A 19,335-nucleotide genomic window follows, 5' to 3' on the forward strand; every position below is an offset into this window, starting at 1 on the left:
TATGCAGGTGCAAACAGATGCATTGCGTTTAGTTACAAGACACCCAAAAAGGAGATTTCAGCTTTGTGTTGCAGGAGATTACTTTTATGGTACTTCTATTTTTTTTGCCCTGTTGGAGTTTGCAAGATATGAATGCTTAACCTGAAAAAAATAAAAATCAAAAATAAATAAATAATACTAATAATAAAATAATAAAAAAAAAAAATTAGGTCAGCTTTATTTATTTATTTATTTTTAAATATTTTTTTTTCTTTTTTCTTTACTTCAGCAAGGAAGCATCAAAGTGACCAAAAGTGACAGAAAAGTAATTTGTTACAAAATATTTCTATTTAAATGATGTACTGTATGCACCTAACAATTTATCAAAGAACCCTAAAAAAAAGATTCATGATTTGCACAATAATAAATGAATGAATAAATGAATGAATGAAGCAACATGCAGCATATCTAGAATAATTATCTGAAGGATCACGTGACACAGACGAACTGGAGTAATGATGCTGAAAACTCAGCTTTGCATCACAAGAATAAATATTATTTCGAAATATATTCAAAAGAAACAGTTATTGTTAAATTGTAATACTATTTCACATATTACTTTTTTACTATATTTAATCCCATATGCAGCAGAGAATATGAATCATGCATGTGGATAAATGTGAGCAAATAAATGACAGAGATTTAACATTTTCCATGTGAAACTATTTTGTTTACCCTCTGGGATTCGATTAACGCGTACGACGCGTTTTGGTGGCATTTTTCTCCTGATAACCCCGAAACGAGAACTTACACTTTCAGTTTTGATCGTACCGATAAGAGCAATACATCAATCGAATCTGTAAGGGTCTACTTTTATTCGTATCCACACATAAGTAACAACAAAACTTTGTGCATTTTTAAAATAAAGAAAACAGAGTGCGCTGGGTCTGCAGCCTTGGGTCTGGCGGTGATCTTCATTCGGCAAACGCGTCATTAAAATGAACTGTAACTCAGTGAATACTCAACACAGAGACATGAGAGATCTATAGAAAGCTTTACATGTCTACTTTTAAACTGAGCAAGTGCTACCAAAAACAAATGTTCTGTGATAAAGTAATCCATATGAAAACAACGCGATGTCCGTCTTTCACGTCTCCCTTTATTATCTTCTAATGTGACCACTAGAGCGAAGAACTTTGCGGCAACCTCCATGACCGTGGGGAGAAACGGGAAAACAAAAGACACAGGAAAACAAAAGACTTTCAACAACTGACACATTTCATGGCATAAACTTAACTACTGAATTGTCATTTTAATTATTCTAACACAAAATAATTCAGAATAGAAGAGCTGACATGGAAGAGAAATTTTACAGAACTCAAGTCTTGCAAGTGAAAAAAATATACGTTTTTAAAATGTGTCTAATAATTTTATACAGATATTTCCATGATCCAGTTCACCTTTGTGCAGTTGTGTATTTGTTTAGAAGCTGGAGAACAGAATCCCAGATCCGACAAATCCCTATTCCCACAGAGTTTCGGCGAGGGATCAAACATTGATCTCTTGAGCCGGAGCTCAGTTGCCTATCTCAATATTTAATACTGCAATATCAAACATGGGGTTTAATAACTTTGTAAAGATTCCTTCTCAGTTACTTTTTTTTTCTATAGAGTCGCATATTTTATCTCCATCTCTTTTTTAATTAATTATTAACGTCTCTGGAGTTCCCCCTTCAAACAGTGCTTAAATCTTAATTTCATTTATATGCTGTCTTTTTTTTTTCAACCAAGCTCCCCTGTTTTAAACATAATAAAGGATGAAATAAGTCCTCACTTGTCACATAATTTAAGCTGAGTGTGCTTGTGGAGTTGTTTAGATTTGTTTCATTGCTGCTCTTCAGGAGTGACTGCCAAGCCATGCTGTGACAAAAAGGCATGTGAAAGTGACGAATCTGCCCATATTGTTTAGCAGAGTGAAGCTGAGCACCACATATACACATGCCGTTAATCATATGGAAAGATGGAAAGGCTGTACCTCATCATCCTACCACACCGTGTTTAAATCTAAAGCATAAAGAATAGCTCTGAACCTCTTCACATTTTTTCCTGAATCACATACATCTCGAGCCACCCACTCAGAGCATTTGGCGAAGATGCACAGAGCAGAACATTTAATAACACGATTTTTATACTTCATCTGTATGATCTTTAAAATTATTCCGAGGAGCTTGTAATTATTATTATTTCCATCGCATGCGTAAAACCCTAAAGCATAGGGTTAGACATTTGGAGAAAACGAGTGCTCTTATCTTTATATGGTTTATGATCGGAATACATAGATTAGTACCATTCTGCTTGTTACTATGCATGCAGTATACAGTGTGAATATTGTGCCAATTTTCTGTATTTAGACTACTACAAATGATGTGCTGCAATAACAAAGCAGTGTGAAAACATAATCTCTCCCACAATGCATTGCATTCAATTTAAACCTTCCATTTTCAGTATGATAGATTAACTGGATGTATTACAGTCATGTGATTTTTAACATGACTCATTGGGTCTCCTAATTGCAATGGATTTATACACACATTGAAGTTTCTGTCTTGTGAAACTCTTTCCGCCTAATTCATAACATGTGCCCTGGCACACAAATTTGTTCTTAAAAACTCGTCCTAATTTTAATGAAATTTGAGTATTCTAAATGAGCATGTCCCTGTTAGGTGTAGTTATTTTGCATAAAACATGGCCAAACCACCACCATTTAAGGGCTTTCCACACAAACTTTCCTATAGTCCTTTGTCACTCTAAAAAAAAAAAAAACAAGAAACAACATCAACACTCTATAAGACACCTCTCAAACAGGATCCGTGAGCAATACACTGCCTGGCCAAATAAATAAATAATAAATAAATAAATAATAATAATAATAATAACTAATAATAATAAAAAAAAAAAGTTGCCATTTGGAATTAAATAAGCAATAATGAAGAGATGTGCAACAAACACATTTTTTTTTTTTCGTATTACAGTTTTAATTTTTTTTTTTTTTTTTCGTATCACAGTTAAATCTGGACTTTTTTTCATGATGTAACTAGATAGCCGATTTCACACAAATTCAAGTCATAAGTCTCATGCACAGTTAGTGGATGACACTAATTATTTGAATTGCTCTGATAGTAGTTAAAACATTTTTACACAATATTGCATTAAAAACTCACTGTACATAATTATGTAGCAAAAAAATTGTCATTTAAAAAGTAGCCAAAAAATTTGTCATCAAACTATTTGCAGTAATTGCATCATGCCTGCTGATTAAAATAAATAAGTAGATGGTATACACTATGCAGTATTCAATACCTACTGGAATAGTAAGTTACTACTTAATAGTATTAAATACTAGTTTCATAGTGTGGTAATTTAGCAGATAAAACAGTTCAATTTACAAGATCTATAAAGAGCCTTTTGTGCAATGTAAGATTTACATGGATATTGTATGTTCTTCATGGAGGGGGGGCCTACCAATGCTAATAGAGAAACAATTATTTTTAAGAGTTTAGCATTTTAGCTGTGTTAGCGTAAATGTCAAACCTGACAACATTTTATTTAGGCTTCACAAATCCTCTGTCAAAAACCGTATGTCAAAGTCAGTATGACTTCATCAAACATGACGAATATAGTAAGGGTTTTTTGGCCCCCCATCCACCCAATGACAATTTGGATCTGTTGGCTGCAAGACTATGAGCGTATTGTCCGTCTTCAACAACAATTTGTTCCTCGACCTTTGGAAAAAACTACAGCGCAGTCAATGTGTCAAAATCAGCATTTGGTTGCCCTGTGGTCCGTCTCGTGCCATCTTAGAAAAAAGAACGTGTCCTCATTGTCACCTTCTAAGAATGCAAACAACAATCGTAGTTGATCCTTGGGCACCTCATCGACTGTGGCTAGTTGTGCAGATTTCTCAGTATATTTTTGTGGTGATGATGATTGTTTCCAATGAAGGATCCCTGAGGAAGAGAAAGACCTCAAGCTCTGTCAGCAGATTGTCTTCTTGTGGCGCGAACGATAGGAGCTTGACCCATGCCCTTGTCCTTCAAGGATCTGGCATCCATTGCATTTTGGTGAGCTTTTTTCACCCTTCCCACACACAGTTTCAATATGTCAATAAGCGGCCCGGGGGTGTCGAGAGCCCAGGATGAAAGATTGTGGAGAATTTAGTCCCAGACAGTGATATCCTATCATCACTCACACATTCCTCTAAGCTCCCTACTGCACTCTGAATGGTCCCAATTGTGCCTACGGGGGGAGATGCTGCGGGTGAGACTCAAAGCGACTCATTATATAAATTATCCAATACTGGCATGAGTAACAGAGGTCTATTTAAGGTTCCCTTGCTGGATGGGGGTGACATATGGATTTTGTGTTTACAATTCTCTGCTCTCACTAAAAAATAGAATGCTTCAGTTCCTTTTTTTTTCCTTTTACGAATTTTTTTCTATTTCAATTTCATGTATTTACTGACAAATACAATTGACAATCCCTTGTGGTTCAGTGTAGAAATGTGTGAGTGTGCCTGTCTCGAGACCAGATGGGGAAAAGGCTGCGGCCGATTTATCAGGAGTTTGCTAAAGGACAAATTGTGGTGGCACAGTTTTCTCAGGAACTTTGATCTTGGAAAAGGCTGCATTGTGGGTTGTTCACTGCGGGGCTGTAGTGAGTATGTATAAAAGTGTGGTGCACGGATGGCCAAACATGAACCGTGTGTCGTCCGCAGCTCTTCATGAACAGAGGGAGAGCCAAGACACTTCGCGCATTGCTCACAGCAGGACCGCAGGTCCACAGCATGACATATCCCTAAGCAGCTACAACAGTGGTGACCAGGGGCAATGTGTCACAGCACACAGTTCATCGCAGGTTTTGCGTATGGCTTGCTTGTGTACCCAACCACCCAACTGGGTCCCCATGCTAACTTGCACGCCATCGCCCCCCCAGCAGTCGCATGAAATGGGCCCAGATACATCAAGATTGTGACTGTAGGAGAATGGAAGAAAGTGGCCTTGGTCTGATGAAGTCAAAGGACTCCTGTTGTGATTACCAACAGAGGCTTTGGCACCCTGATGCAATGTTGGGCTGCTCGGGGCAGACACAGGCCGGGCCGAGGGGGGGCGGGCAGCGATGGATTATGCCTGTTGGTGCAGGTTTTTCTTGGGGACCGTTAGGCTCTCATTATCCCAAAAACTACAACCCCTTCCAATCCATGTATCTGAAGAGTTTGTTTGTGCGATAATACGGATGGATAAGAAAGCCATTACAGGAAACATAAAGAAATTAGAGTGGTTTGGGTGCCGTCAGTGTCTCAGTCGACTCATAGCTGGTTAGAGGTAGGGCCGCTGTGCACAAACCTTACCATTGGTGTGTTGAGTGTCTAATAAATTTAAGCATTATAAAACTTATTTTGTCATGACTCTGTGACGAAAGAATATTTTAAAATGTCTTACTGTTGCTTTTTTCCCCCTGCAAAAATTCATACATCCGAAACACAAGCTGTGCCATTTGTCGGAGAACTGGCCAGAAGGCTATCAGCTTCAAATACATTTTTTTTTGTAACAGTAATGGGACAGATCTGTCCTTTTTGGCAAGATTCATAATTAAGGTGTGTTAGAAGCAATTTGCAGCAACAGTTTGACAAGAAGTCATTCATTTTCTTTGAGAGTGGGTGATTTGAGGCATCATGAGTGACAGAGACTGCTGACAAAAAGCTGACGATGGAACAAAATTCAGCTGCTACAAATTATACCACTGGGTATGAACATCCCTTTAAATACAACATCTTTTGCATCATTTTATCATGTTATGTATGTCATAATGTCTTCATATCATCTGCATTTCAATTGGGACAATCATCAGTGAAAGCAGAGAAAATAATGCATCATTTAAACATAAAGATGAGAACAACCAATTGAAAAGTTTGGAGAGACGTGTCCAGTTATGTTGTTTGCTGTATTCACACTTGATCTCAAACATACATGATTTTTTTCTTTCAAAATGCATTTTACACACTACAATCCATCACACGCTCCATCAGTGCTTTCTCTGTTATGTAGGGGCCCTAAAACAGACAGCTTTGGAAGGGCATGCAAATAAAATAACAAATACACTAAATCAATGGGCTCTTCTTTGAGGCAGTGTTCTTTGGAATATATATTATTATATTTGATGTTGATATTTGCTCTCTCATGGTGGATTGGTGGTTCGGCAATCGATGTGTTGTTCTCGCTCCCCCCATGACGAAGACGCTGGGGTTAGACTAAACGCCACGGAAAGTGTGCTTTCTCCAGTACAAAGAACCACTTACCCTGGGTGTGGACGTTGGGATTCGAACCGACTATGCATGCACTTATTGTCACCTGCTCAATCGAATCGATCCTCAACGGCAGCTTGTGTAGAGTGAAGAGAAGGCATTTCATTCTACTCTCAATCAGTTTCAGATATTGCTGGGTCTGATGGCAGGTGCATCCTACGTGATACCTCTTGGCCTTCTGCACATGAGACACCTACCGTGGTGGCCTCAGACCAAGTTCTCGGACTTCACATGATCAAGGCGACGTGGGGATGCCTACTCTGCCTTGGACATAGTGGAGTAAAGCCTTGGTTCTTGATCTCAGGGCCCGGTGCTGGGAGCTCCATGTCCACCGTGTAACGCTAGGGATGGACTCTTCCCTCAAGGCGTCTGGGTCCATGAGTGGCCACCCTGCCCGTGGCCTGATGGAGTGGGTCCCTCCATCTGGACATAGGCCTATAAACTGCCTGGGAGATGCTGTCTGTGCTTTGGGCACTAGAACCCTTCCTTCCTCCCAGACCTAAGTTGGGTTGTCCACCATGTTGTTGGTGTTCATTGACACGCATCAGTGGCTCTCTTATAATCAACACCAAGGGGGTCTGTCGCTCAACATCCGTTTCGTCATTGACACAGCTAGCGTACAAGATTCTTGTGTGGGTCCCAGGAACACGTTCTACATCTCGCTGAGAGCAGTTTCACATTTCCTGGGCATCTCACATATGGGAGCAGACATCCGTCTTTAGGCAGAAGGCCTGGGCCTGTAGAATGGCTGCTTCACACCGAGGTGGGTGACGCATATTTTGTAGAGTTTTTTTGGCCATGCTCAGGTGGATCCGTTTGCGACTTGAGAGACAGTTCACTGTCCCCCGTCTGGTTCTTTTCTCTGACTCTTCAGCACCCTGGGGTGTGGAGAGTGTCTGTCTGCTGCTAGTAGCACCGTTTCTGGCCGGAACGAATAATTGTTCTCTGACACTGAATTTCAATCCTCATGTGCGCTGCAATGGGAGGATTCCCCACTCAGTTGGGATCTACTCTCACAGGCTGCATGCCCTATAGTCCACTCCCTGGCTGGAGTTATGGGGAATCTGTTGGGTGTGGTCCTCTGAGGGGCACAGCCTCATAGCTTCTGGTCTCTCAACCAAGTTTGTTGATGACCCATCCTCCAATCCGTAATCTCCCTCCACCTGTAAGCCTTGAGGTGGAAACTGTTTCCAACTCCTGGTCGGAGACCGCCAGCTCGACCCAGTTTAACTGCCCGTGTGGTACAGCTCTGGAGTTTCCTGCAGGCACTTCCTCGTCCGCAGGGTTGACCCACTCCACCCTGAAGGTTCTAACGTGGCAGCCACATTGTGGCCACTACCCGCGCCACCTCCTTCAAGAGGCCAGTCCGTGGACCGACCCCCTCTTGCTACACTTTTCCTCCCTGCGGTGCTGCTGACGGCTGACGCCCCTCCGGCCAGAAGAAGCTGTATGGTAAGCGGTGGGATCGGATGCTATGATATTTGAAAATGGTCCTTGCGGCGGGGCATAGTCGTCTGGGGGGGGGAGTCCCAAAAGCGTCCTCCGACGCAGCTCCGAAGTTCCTGAAGAGGAACGTCTCAGGTTACGCATGTAACCAAAGGTTTCCTCACTAGGAACGAATGCTGCGTCTCGGGGCCATACTTCAGCTGTCCCTGCTGGCGCGCTGGAATTTCTTGCTTCATTCCTAAAAAGGCTAAAACGCTGGTTTCACCGCACTGCTGCTTTAGGCTTCCTGGTTGCTACCGTCACCCCCCCTGCCCCTGATTGTCTTGTCCTTCATTTGACTGATTACACACATGATTCAGAGCTGGTCACGCTGAAGGGGCGTTCCCCAAAGCATCCTCTGATGCAGCGTCTCTCGTTCCCTCGAGGAACCATGTTACATGGGTAACCTGGAGACGTTTTTATTTATTTTATTTATTTATGTTTTTTTTTTTTTTTAGCTTAGCTTGTGAACCTTGTGAAAATAGGTGGCTTTTTTAGGAGAGAGGAACAGGAAAAAAATGGGAAGATATGATGAAAAAGCAGTGAGGCTCTCCTTTAAGCTCTCGTCAGCCACATGAAAATGTCATCGGTTACATAAGGTTATACCCTTGTTCCCTGATGGAGGGAAATGGAGACACTGTGTCAAATTCACATTTTGATAGCCCAGACAAACACTCTGCACCATTAAAAAAGGCCAAAGATATTGCCATGGATCAGCCTCCTTGTGCACTTTTTGTACAGAAAAGGAACTGGGGCTTAGTGTGGCTGAGTGATGCAATTGGTTTTCCAAACACCATCATCCAAGCGAGAGTGCTCAGGGACAGGGTGGAGTAGTCCACTCAAAGCCCAATGCTCTCTTATGCCCGGGGGTTCCATAAACTGCACACAAATTTGTGATCGCCTCAGAGTCAGTCCCCTTAATTCTCATATGAAAAACTGCTGGTTTTAGTCGAGTCATCTGCTTAACGATCGGTCCAGACCCGCCCTCCAAATGAGAATCGAGATCTAACCCGCACCGAGGCTAGTTCTCAAAACTCACCACAGAAAAACTCTTTCTGGAGAACACGTTTGGTTAGAGGAATGAAGTTCCACAGGAATTCGCAAAGTCTGCAGAACTACATCCACAACATATCCTTGCTCTCCTTCAGTGCACATCATTGAGGCCTTGTACCTGGAAGTATAAGGGCTAGGACGGGCAGCAGACCGGTCTCCTCCCCTCTTTCAGCGTGCTCTTCATCAGCAGACGACCGTGGCGGAGCAGCGCGAGCAGACTCAAACAGAAACAAGAGACACAAGGTGTGTTTATCGATAGATTGTTAAATGTCTGTATCTGTGCAGTTCTTTGTCAATAATACAGTTTACAATAGGTAACGAGGGAGAAATCGTTTTCTCATCTACTGTAATTTTTCTCGGGAATCCGTTCACCGCTCATCACACTGCAGCTGTTTCCTCCAGCGAAAATCTAGCTCTTAACACATATTAACACATACTTTAATTATACTTATTTAATATACTTAATTTAATTATACTTGCTTTACACATACACTACTGTGCAAAAGTCTTAGGCATGTTAGTATTTTCAGCCAAAATAGTGGTGTTCGGCCATTTAATTATATCTTTTGCTGTAGAGACTTTTGCACAGAACTGTACTTTACAAACGACATTGTTGCTACTTTATAAAGAATGACAATACAGTCATTCACAGAAACTGATAAAGACAGTAACAGACAGCACTCATTTTAACTAAATATCAGAGTGATTGACAGAGATACAGTAGAAACATTATGTTGTGGTTTTTGTATTAAAAAATGACCCAGATCGTGAAATACATTTGTTACCTTAGAGTAAGGGAAGCACAACTTGGGAAATGAGAGATCATCCAAGGAGCGTGTTGAAGGCTATGGATTTATTTTTTAATATTTTTAATGTTCTTTAATGTTATCCATAGTTTTTTTTTGTAGCTCTTGTTTTTTTTTTTTTTAAGTATCGGTTCAGGCACCATTTAGGCACCAGTACTATTTTAAAAATATCGATATGGCAACCGGTATCGTAAAAAACCCAGTCAATACCCGGCTGCCATCTCAGCGTCATGCTCAGACTGACACACCACAGCACGTGGAAGTGCTGGTTTAGTCGAGTCATCTGCTTACGATCGGCGTCAGACGCACCCTCTGAATGAGAGATCGAACCCGCACCGAGGCTAGTTCTCAAACTCAACCCAGAACCCTTTCTGTAGAACACGTGTGGTTGGAGGAATGAAAGTTCCACAGGAATTCAATCTGCAGAACTGCCATCCACAACATATCCTTGCTCTCCTTCAGTGAACATCATCGAGGCCTTGTACCTGGAAGTATAAGGGCCCAGACGGGAATAAGCTGAGGTGACTCGTGGAATTTCTAAAAAAGAATGCGAGCCATGAGCACAGTGTGCCGATACGCCATGTCTTCACAAGAAGCATAAACCATCCACAAAAGCTTCTGCTTCTGCATGAGCGCGGCCCAAACACTAAGCGCAGCAATCGTGCCTGTCAGAGGGTTGAGATGTACAAATTGCAACCAGAAGGGCATGGATGGAAAGGCATGTTGTAATCACACAAAAATCCATCTGTGAAGCTCTTTTACAGAAATAGCTATTTTAAGAATGAAATTTTGTTCTCAAAAGATCGCCGTTTGAAGCACCCAGGGGTCCTCTCACTACACGTATCTGTGTATGGACAAGGAAGAAACCGCTGCTTGTGCCATAGATCCAACGACGAGGAGATTGAGAGGTGAATGCAGTGTTGCATCTCCCAAAGAGACGCTGTATCGCTCAGAACAACAGAACATGTGAAGCAAATGCCACGCTGGCCAATTTATATCTGGATTTAGATGTCCGGGGAGTGGCCAGCTATGCAAATTTTTACTCTCAAAATTTTTATATGGGCCTTTTCTCAGTATCTATCTATCTATCTATCGCTCTATCTATCTATCTATCTATCTATCTATCTATCTATCTATCTATCCAACCAACCAACCAACCAATCTATCTTAATCATTCTATCCACCCACCCTGGCCATTGTCAAGTAATAGTTTTGGTCTACTGCAAATAAGTTTTTTTTATTATTATTATATATATATTTTTTCACTGCAGTATTACTGAAGATTTTAAAACTTAAATGGCTGGGATTTAATACACAACTTTGTGCCACACTGTGACTGAAAGGTGTGATTTTTTTCTTTAAGCTTAGCTTATGTTTGCTTCACAAATGTGCGCCTTTTAGCACAGAAAGGACAGGAAAATGGGGAAGAAAAAAGTGGGAAAAAGTCAGAATGTGTCCACCACATGAAAACACATTTTCAAGTTATCATGTTATCAAAGAACATGTAACAACTAGGCCACAGCTCCAACATGCACCCAATCCCAAATGCCAATCCTCAACACTTGCAGCACTGCAATGGGTCTTGAGGACTACACACAACACAAGACTACAAGAACAGAAAGTTCACATCAAGTGTGCCATTTTCATGATTTTTATATGAAATATGAAAGAATTACATGTAAAATATACTCACTATGGAATGAAACAAATACTGGGTCATTTTGACCATGATATGTAAGACTGAGCTGCATGACCTTTAGGTCTACATGGCCTGAAGGTGTTACCCTCCAAAAAATTTTTGGCAGGTCCCTTGAGGAATGACACTTTCTGAAGGTTTCTTTCATGCATGCTACCTAAGGGGTTTTCTTTTTATTTGGTCGCTTTAAGGCCAGGCCTGTTGTGATGCACTGCTGGTAGAGTGACAAGGTGTCTCAATACTGAACCACAACATTTCCTGAGGTTTTGAAGGAATAGTTCACCTGAAAAATGACAATTCTGTTATTTTTTTTCAACCTCATGTCAGTTCATGTCTCCTTTTATTTATTTTTTTATGTTTTATTTTGGTTGAATGCAACGGGAAAAAGTTTTTATACCCTGGGAAAGTGACAATTGGGAGGAAGCTTTCAGGGCTGCCAACACTCTCACACATTCAGCATGGAGACTCACGCGATCGACACTTTTCTTAACGGTCGCATGCCACAACGTCCATTTTTCTCATGAAGTGAAAAGCACCATAAGTTTGAAAATGTAAATAGGATATTGGCAAAATAGATTTGGTTAACACTCCAGTGCTTATTTGGGATTGTGCGTCTGGAGAACATCAAAAGTTTCTATTTACAACGTGGTTTTTGTAGTGTTGAGCAATGTAGCCAATCACAGGCAGATCTGCTGATTCTCAAACACCTATGTTTGCCCATTCTTTTTCAAATAAATGCTGGATTTTTTTCCTGCACGCTCGTGAATCCTCTCACTGTAACACAATATAAATAAGAGGTTCCACTGATTGTAAAGAACTTTGTGAGGTCACAATGAACTGAAGTGACACCTTTTTAGTGATTATAAAGAAAGTGTGATTATAAAGAAAGTGCTATTTGTGCACTTTCTAGACTAAATATAATCTGTTCAGAATTAGAATAAAAATGATGTTTTTCGTGCTACAGACCATATACTGTGCAAGCAGCAAAGTTTCGGAAGTGACATATCCCTCAGTCCTCACATAAAATGCGGGATTCATTTACTAATGGGAAAAAAATATAATTTGTCAAAACAGATGTTCATTGAGCAATGTAAATGCAGACTAATACATTATTAGAAAAAAAAAATTTATTTTTCATGTAAAACTATTTATTGCGGTTGCATTCATTTACAAAAGTTATTGACTAGTAAATCTAGCAATTCTCTCACTGTAAGTTGCGATTCATGTTGTGGTAAAAATGTAATAGTTTTGTAGGCACTAATGCAACAGTTATATTTACATAATTTTATGATACCATCCATCATTATGTTAATTATATATATAAATATATATATATATATATATATAAATATATATATATATATATATATCTATATAATATATATATATATATATATATATATATATATACACACCTTCGTATAGTTGTCAGCCCTGTAAGAAAGAAACAATCCATAAAGTTGTGACTTCTCATTATATGATTTCAAAATACTTGAAATATATTGTGCACAAGTCATATGGACTCTTTTTTTTTTTTTTTTTAACAAAATGTCTTGTTTTCCCTAGGAAAAAAATACAAAACAACAGCATACAGGTTTGAAATGACATAAGGTTGGGTAGATAGTGATTTATTTATTATTATTATTATTATTTTTTTTTTTATCAAAATTTCCAAAACAAATTCAAGCAATTACAGATACCAGATGCAACAGCTAACCACTCTGTCCATTATCCCATTTACACACACACAAAAAAACACACACACACACACACCATGAACACACACACACACACACACACACACACACACACACACACACACACACACACACACACACACACAACACACACAGCAAATATTTCAAACATGCAGGCAAACCTCTCCCCTTCCTAAAGAAGAAAGAGAGAGGTACAAGCATGCAGGGCAACATATTTGCTTGTTTGAGAGGCGGCACAGGCTACAGCAGCAGAATCTATAAAAAGGTTATTCCTTTCACGCTTGATGCCTGACTGCGTTCATCAAGTCCGGCTTATTTGCCCTGGATGGTGTTCTCTGCACTCTTCTGCAAGCTCAACACAACAACACTTCCTGAACAAAATACATATTTACACTCTAAGGGCCGAAAGCAGGCTTATCCACGCAGGGACTCATTTCCACTCAGCTTCATGCCGAGTGGACTTTGATATCTTTCTCCGTCCTGTTGGATGGGCTGTGGTGTCCAAATGAAGCCAAGTCTCATTATTTCACCTTAAAGGGAGAGGTTATTAGCCAGGGGAGACAGACAGGAAACACTGGAGTGCGGCAGTTTTAATGGAGCTCAAGCAGATGGCAGAGCTGCGCTGTCGAAACCATTTCACTGCATCTTTAAGAGAGACAAATCAATGTGAGAAATCCCCCTCTCTCTAAGAGATACCAATGTTTGTCTGTCTTGATATTTTGATCAACAAACAATACATGCTAATTAGCATGACACATCGGCCCTCAATTCTCACAGCATTGCCTATTCAAATATTTGTAAATCAAGCCCGAGATTGGAGGATGATCGATGAGAGAGAGAAAAACAGAGGACAGAATTCTCCTAGCTGATAGTAATCGCATTTATCAGAGTCTCATATCCCTTTTTCCATTGATGCACTGCCAGTGCTAGTTTTTCCAACACAGAAAGGGCCCTTAAAACCTGCTGGCTTTGAACCAGCAGTGGTCATGCATGCAGTGGGACAAAAGTCCTAAACTATAGCAGACTGCATAAAACAACCAGATCACTCCAGTCATTAACACATGTTCATAAACATACAACTTTATACAAAGTTGTTTTATTTTTTTTTTAACTATTACTATTTCTAATATTATCCAGCAAGGATAAGTTCAATTTATCAAAAGTCACAGTAAAGATGTTTATGATGTCTATTAAAAAATATATATATTTCAAATAAATGCTGTTCTGTTGAACTTCAAAGAAGTCAAAGAATAAAATAATCCTGAAAAAAATGCATTGGGTGTTTTCACAAAAAAAAAAAAAAATTGAACTGTTTTCAAACACTGATAATAATAATAATAATAATAAATGTTTCTTGAGAAGAAATATTTCACAAAATTACTGTTTAAAATGGAGCCTTAGTAAGTATAAGATACATTATATTAAAACATTTAAAATCACAAAACATTTAGAATATAACTGACGCCAAACTTTTGAACAGTAGTGTTAAGTAAAAGAGCAATCATAGCAATCAGTTAAATGTATATATGACTCCAGTATTCAATATATAGCGCCAACGCATCTTAAGAGTGCACTGCATGATGAAGTCTAGTAGAATGCAGTTGGAATGACTCCAGTAAAAAAAACAAATACACATCTTGAGAGTCCAAAAACATTCACTGAGTAGAAGCCCATTAGCATGAAGTTAAATACCCCTACAACTAAAATTAAAAAAACAAAATCACATTAATATTAAAATTATTATTTACCTTTTCCGTTTCACCAATTAAAATAGTTCCAAACAAAGTCTTAGCAGAATGTTTGCGTATCAGAGCAACACTGGTATTTTGCTCCTGAATGAATCTGTTTTTGAAAGAATCATTTGAGTCAATGATCTATTCATAAAGACAGCCACTTGTTTGTTTCTGTTTTGAAAGAACAATTTGAATGAACGTTTGAATTACTCATTAAGACAGTTGCTGTGTCCGAAACTGAATACTTCCCCAATATATAGTATATGAAAAACTGGTTATGGTGTGAGGGCGAGTAGTATGATCGAAATCATAGCATTTCAAAATAACGGTAGGCAAAAAATAACCCAGGTGATCTACTTTAAGTGAAATTCTTATATGCGCATTTCGATGGACACTGTACTATCCCAAAGGGCCACAGGAGCGGATTTGTGAACGGCAGTGAAGTGACCACAGCTGACACTGGTACAGTAGGTCACATTACCATTATCAAAATGGTGTATCTGAATTTTATTCATACTACCCATATGCATATATATATAGAATATAATATATATATATATATAGAATATATATAAATAAATAAGATATATATATATATATAATATTTTTTTTTTTTTTTTTTTTGTTCGGTCATACAGTTCAAATTAAAATATAGTTCCTACTCAGACAGTACATGATTTTGGATGCACTGAGGGACTTGCCGCCACCTACTGGTGTTTTTAGTGTCATATTTATTTATCTGTGACAGGCTTAAACCAAAAAATCCAAGGTACCATCACAAAAACACAGTCACTGAATTAATTAACAGGATGGTGAAATGTTCTCACAAAACTTGCAAGAGATGTGGGCATGTTATGTAGTAACAAAGTCACCATTCAGTGGAAAAGTAAGCTAGTCCTGAAAAAGATTTGTGCAGATTCCCCAGCCAAGCACCAGCCATTTGGGTGGAAAAGAGGAAAGGTGGAAGCACACATAGACCTGGGTTTCTGACAACAGAACAGATCAGATTGAGTGAAACCACAATCTGGTCATGACCAAATAAGTGTGTGGTGAGTGGTGTTTGCAGAGGGCAGCAGCATTCTGACCATCAGCGGCCTCCTCCTGCTCCTGCGGCGTGGCTACTAAGGGTAAAATTAGATGGCAAGTGCCACCCACGAACAGAGATAGTGGGAAACAAGTCTTACCATATACAGGTCACCGGGCTGCACCCCACTCACACACAAACGCCTCCTGTGCTGTCATCCGCCTCAGTTGGTGAGTTTGTTCCTGTGTGTATGTGTGAACGCTAAAGACATCCAAAAATAAGCTGTATTGCCCTGAGACTGGATTCCATGTGGGTGCGTGGGGTTGCGACATGGAGAGTGTTTGACTGGACGGACGGACTTCTAAGTGAGAATATTGAGGAAGTGAAAGCCCCACTGGTACAGCAGGCGAAATGAAAACCCTTGAGTGCCAGCCATCACATTTTATCCATTCAGAGAGCAGCAGGGTGGAGAGAGGATGATGGCTCTAAAGTTTCTAACTCTTTTGCTGGCTAACTCCATCACGTTCGATTTAGCCTGACTGTGCTTGTGCTAAATTTTAAGAATTCAGTTGTATTTTCAGCAAGAATAAAACATTGTAGCTTTTGGTCCTCCAATATTGTGGAAATTACCAGTGGCAGAAACATTAGCACAATTTATGGTTTCCAAAAAGGCAGCTAGTGTTCATTGCTAAGGTTTGCTAACATGTCTTGTTGTTTGTAAGAGATTTGAAGTCAGTATTTCATGCTAAATAAAGTCCGAGAGATGCATATTTGTGTAGCTGTTGGTCATGGGGCCACAAAGACAGAGAATAAGAGAGAGACTCAGAGACAGAGAGAGCAAGCAAAAGAACAGAGCTGTAAGCATTGTGGGGCCTTGCTGACTCTGCAATCAATACGTTTGGATCAGGCAGCGGCCAATAAAAAATCCATGCCATTTAGCACTGTATTGTCTGGGATTCAAGTACTAGGTTTGTACTGTGATGTAATAAATTAATCTGAATGCTTTGGACCTTTAATTGGTGCACTGCCGATTACACTGCAGGCCGCGACACTGGGAGAGCTCGTTTTCAGCGCAACAGTGATTAAAAGAGCCTGGCTGTTCAGAATGACCCAGTGCAAAAGAAGGCCCAGCACCTCAATCCAACATGGAGAGATTCCAGCATGCAATAAAAACATGCAGAGAGCCAAGGAGCAAATGTGGGGGGAGCCGGAGTCAGCATAGGCCTCAGCTCATATTTAGCCTGTGCACTGACAGGGGCGGAAGCTTGACCATCAATTATTTAGCTGTGGGTTCAGACTTAGATCTAAGAGAGGGAGAAGAGGTGAATGTAAAATTATAATTTCTCTTGCCGAAATTGCTGCTCACCACATATCCCATATTAATTTGGAGTATCTTACTGATGCATCTTGAATATAAGCAATTACCACCACAGTCCAGTGGCGGTGAAGGCTTTCATTGTGTGTCAGAGCTCCAGGGTTAGCCCTTGAAGTGCAAAAACGGGATCAGTGTTGAGTCAAGGCTGCGTGTGGTTTGGGATTTGTAAAAATAACAATGAAATATGGAGTTCTGAAAGGCTAAGAACTTACTAAGAAACCAAACAGCATGTTAGACAGCCTTGCTTTCCATAAAACAAAATTACAAAACTGTTCAATAAAAACTAGATATGATGAATAAAAATAGATCAATTTAATAATAATTGGCATTGCAAACCACTGTCTATGGATGAACCAGGTTTATTGTACAAATCTTAAAGGGAATCACTAGTAGCAGACAATCAGGTCCCAGCGTAGGATTGACTTCATCCAGCTATTGCTTAAATGAAAGGCTTGCTTGAACCAAATTGGTTTCTTTGTGCAACCTGCCAGAAAAACCCAATGAAATCACATCCGTGGGTATTCACAGATACAGGCCCAATTGTATTATGAGAAACACATCTAAACAATTGTGCAATAATTCAATTTTACTTCTATTGCACTTTTGACAATACATGAACAGGGCCTAAAATCCTGAGAACCCCAGTGACCAATGGTAAAGAAAGGAGGAAGAACCCATACAAGAAATTAAGACTCAGCAGGGGGAAATATGTATTCTTTTTGAACAATTATTTTGTGCATTACACAAAATAATAGACACAAATATACCATGGCAAATTGCTATATTGATTAATAAGGAATAATAATACTGAATAATAATTTAAAATATATTAGTATGGATTGACAAAATATATATTTGTAAAAATATATTTCAGATAGAATAGATAATAGGTACAACTGACTAGTACGTTATCTCTGCATTATACTTTGATTCATTTGTCAGATACATCTTACAGTGCAAAGAATACAGCATGTGCTTTCTCTGCGGATTGAACCTTGACCTTGGTTTTGCTACCACCAAACATTTCTAGCTGTATTTATATAAAATTCTAAAATAAAACATTATCTTTTCATAATTTTACATTTGTAAAATAACCAATAGTCAATGCCCTCTCCAATGTTTTTAAATAAGCTACTTCAATACTTTCTGCAAAAAAAGTAAAAAGTTTGTTCTAATCCATACACGTTTTCATTTAAATATAAAAATGTATTTTGATGTATATATATGCATCATATATCCTATATTTGAAGAAATAAAGGACAAAGGTTACGAAAAGTGTTGTAAATTGTTTAGTTTTACTGGCACTGTATTAATCCTAATACAAAATCTTTAAATATCCTGCTAGCTAGTAGAATCTGTTTCTATGTAATGTAAAACAGTGAGCTGATCCAAATCACAATCAAATTAGATTTAATGGAGCAGTAATAAAATATGAATACAACAAATTCAGCACAACACTAGCCACAGAAACAAGTCAGCACCCCACCCTGCCACCATTAAAAAGCTTAGATAGCAAACTATAAAGAAGGGTTATGACATTCATTCCAAAACGATTACTGTATGTACAAGTTTCCTTTTTTTTTTTTTTTTTTCTCGTTCGACTGGTTGAAAAGTCAAACAGATTCTCAATGACCTCATTGCAGATTTAGACCACAAACTGTGCTGATGCCTGGCTTTGATAAGTCCCATGCTGTGAGATTTTCCTCATCCCCTCCGAGTACCCCATCCTGACAGCCGTACATAAAAAGTTGAATAAGCTCTTTGATAAAATGCAGAGATGTCACTAAATCTAAGAATCCATCCTTAAGGGGGTACAAAGGGAGTAAAACAGTGAGTTTAAATAGTCTTGTGGGAGGAGAATAGAGCATAAACAGCTCTTAAATCTACTGAATAAAGAATATATTTCCCTTTGGATTCATATCTCACAGCCCTGGTTATTATGGAGGGCCAGTCGCTGTTTTAAATGCTAAATATAGAGTGTCATTTCAGGACATTCTTCCTGTCTGTCAATACTGGTAAAAACATGTTTTTAGTGCTTCCAATTATACACAGGTGTGATTATAAAACACAGGCCTCTTCAAACCCAATCACCACGTTAAACCCCTT

Source organism: Cyprinus carpio, chromosome A6, assembly GCF_018340385.1.
Source record: "Cyprinus carpio isolate SPL01 chromosome A6, ASM1834038v1, whole genome shotgun sequence".
Taxonomy (NCBI): Eukaryota; Metazoa; Chordata; class Actinopteri; order Cypriniformes; family Cyprinidae; genus Cyprinus; species Cyprinus carpio.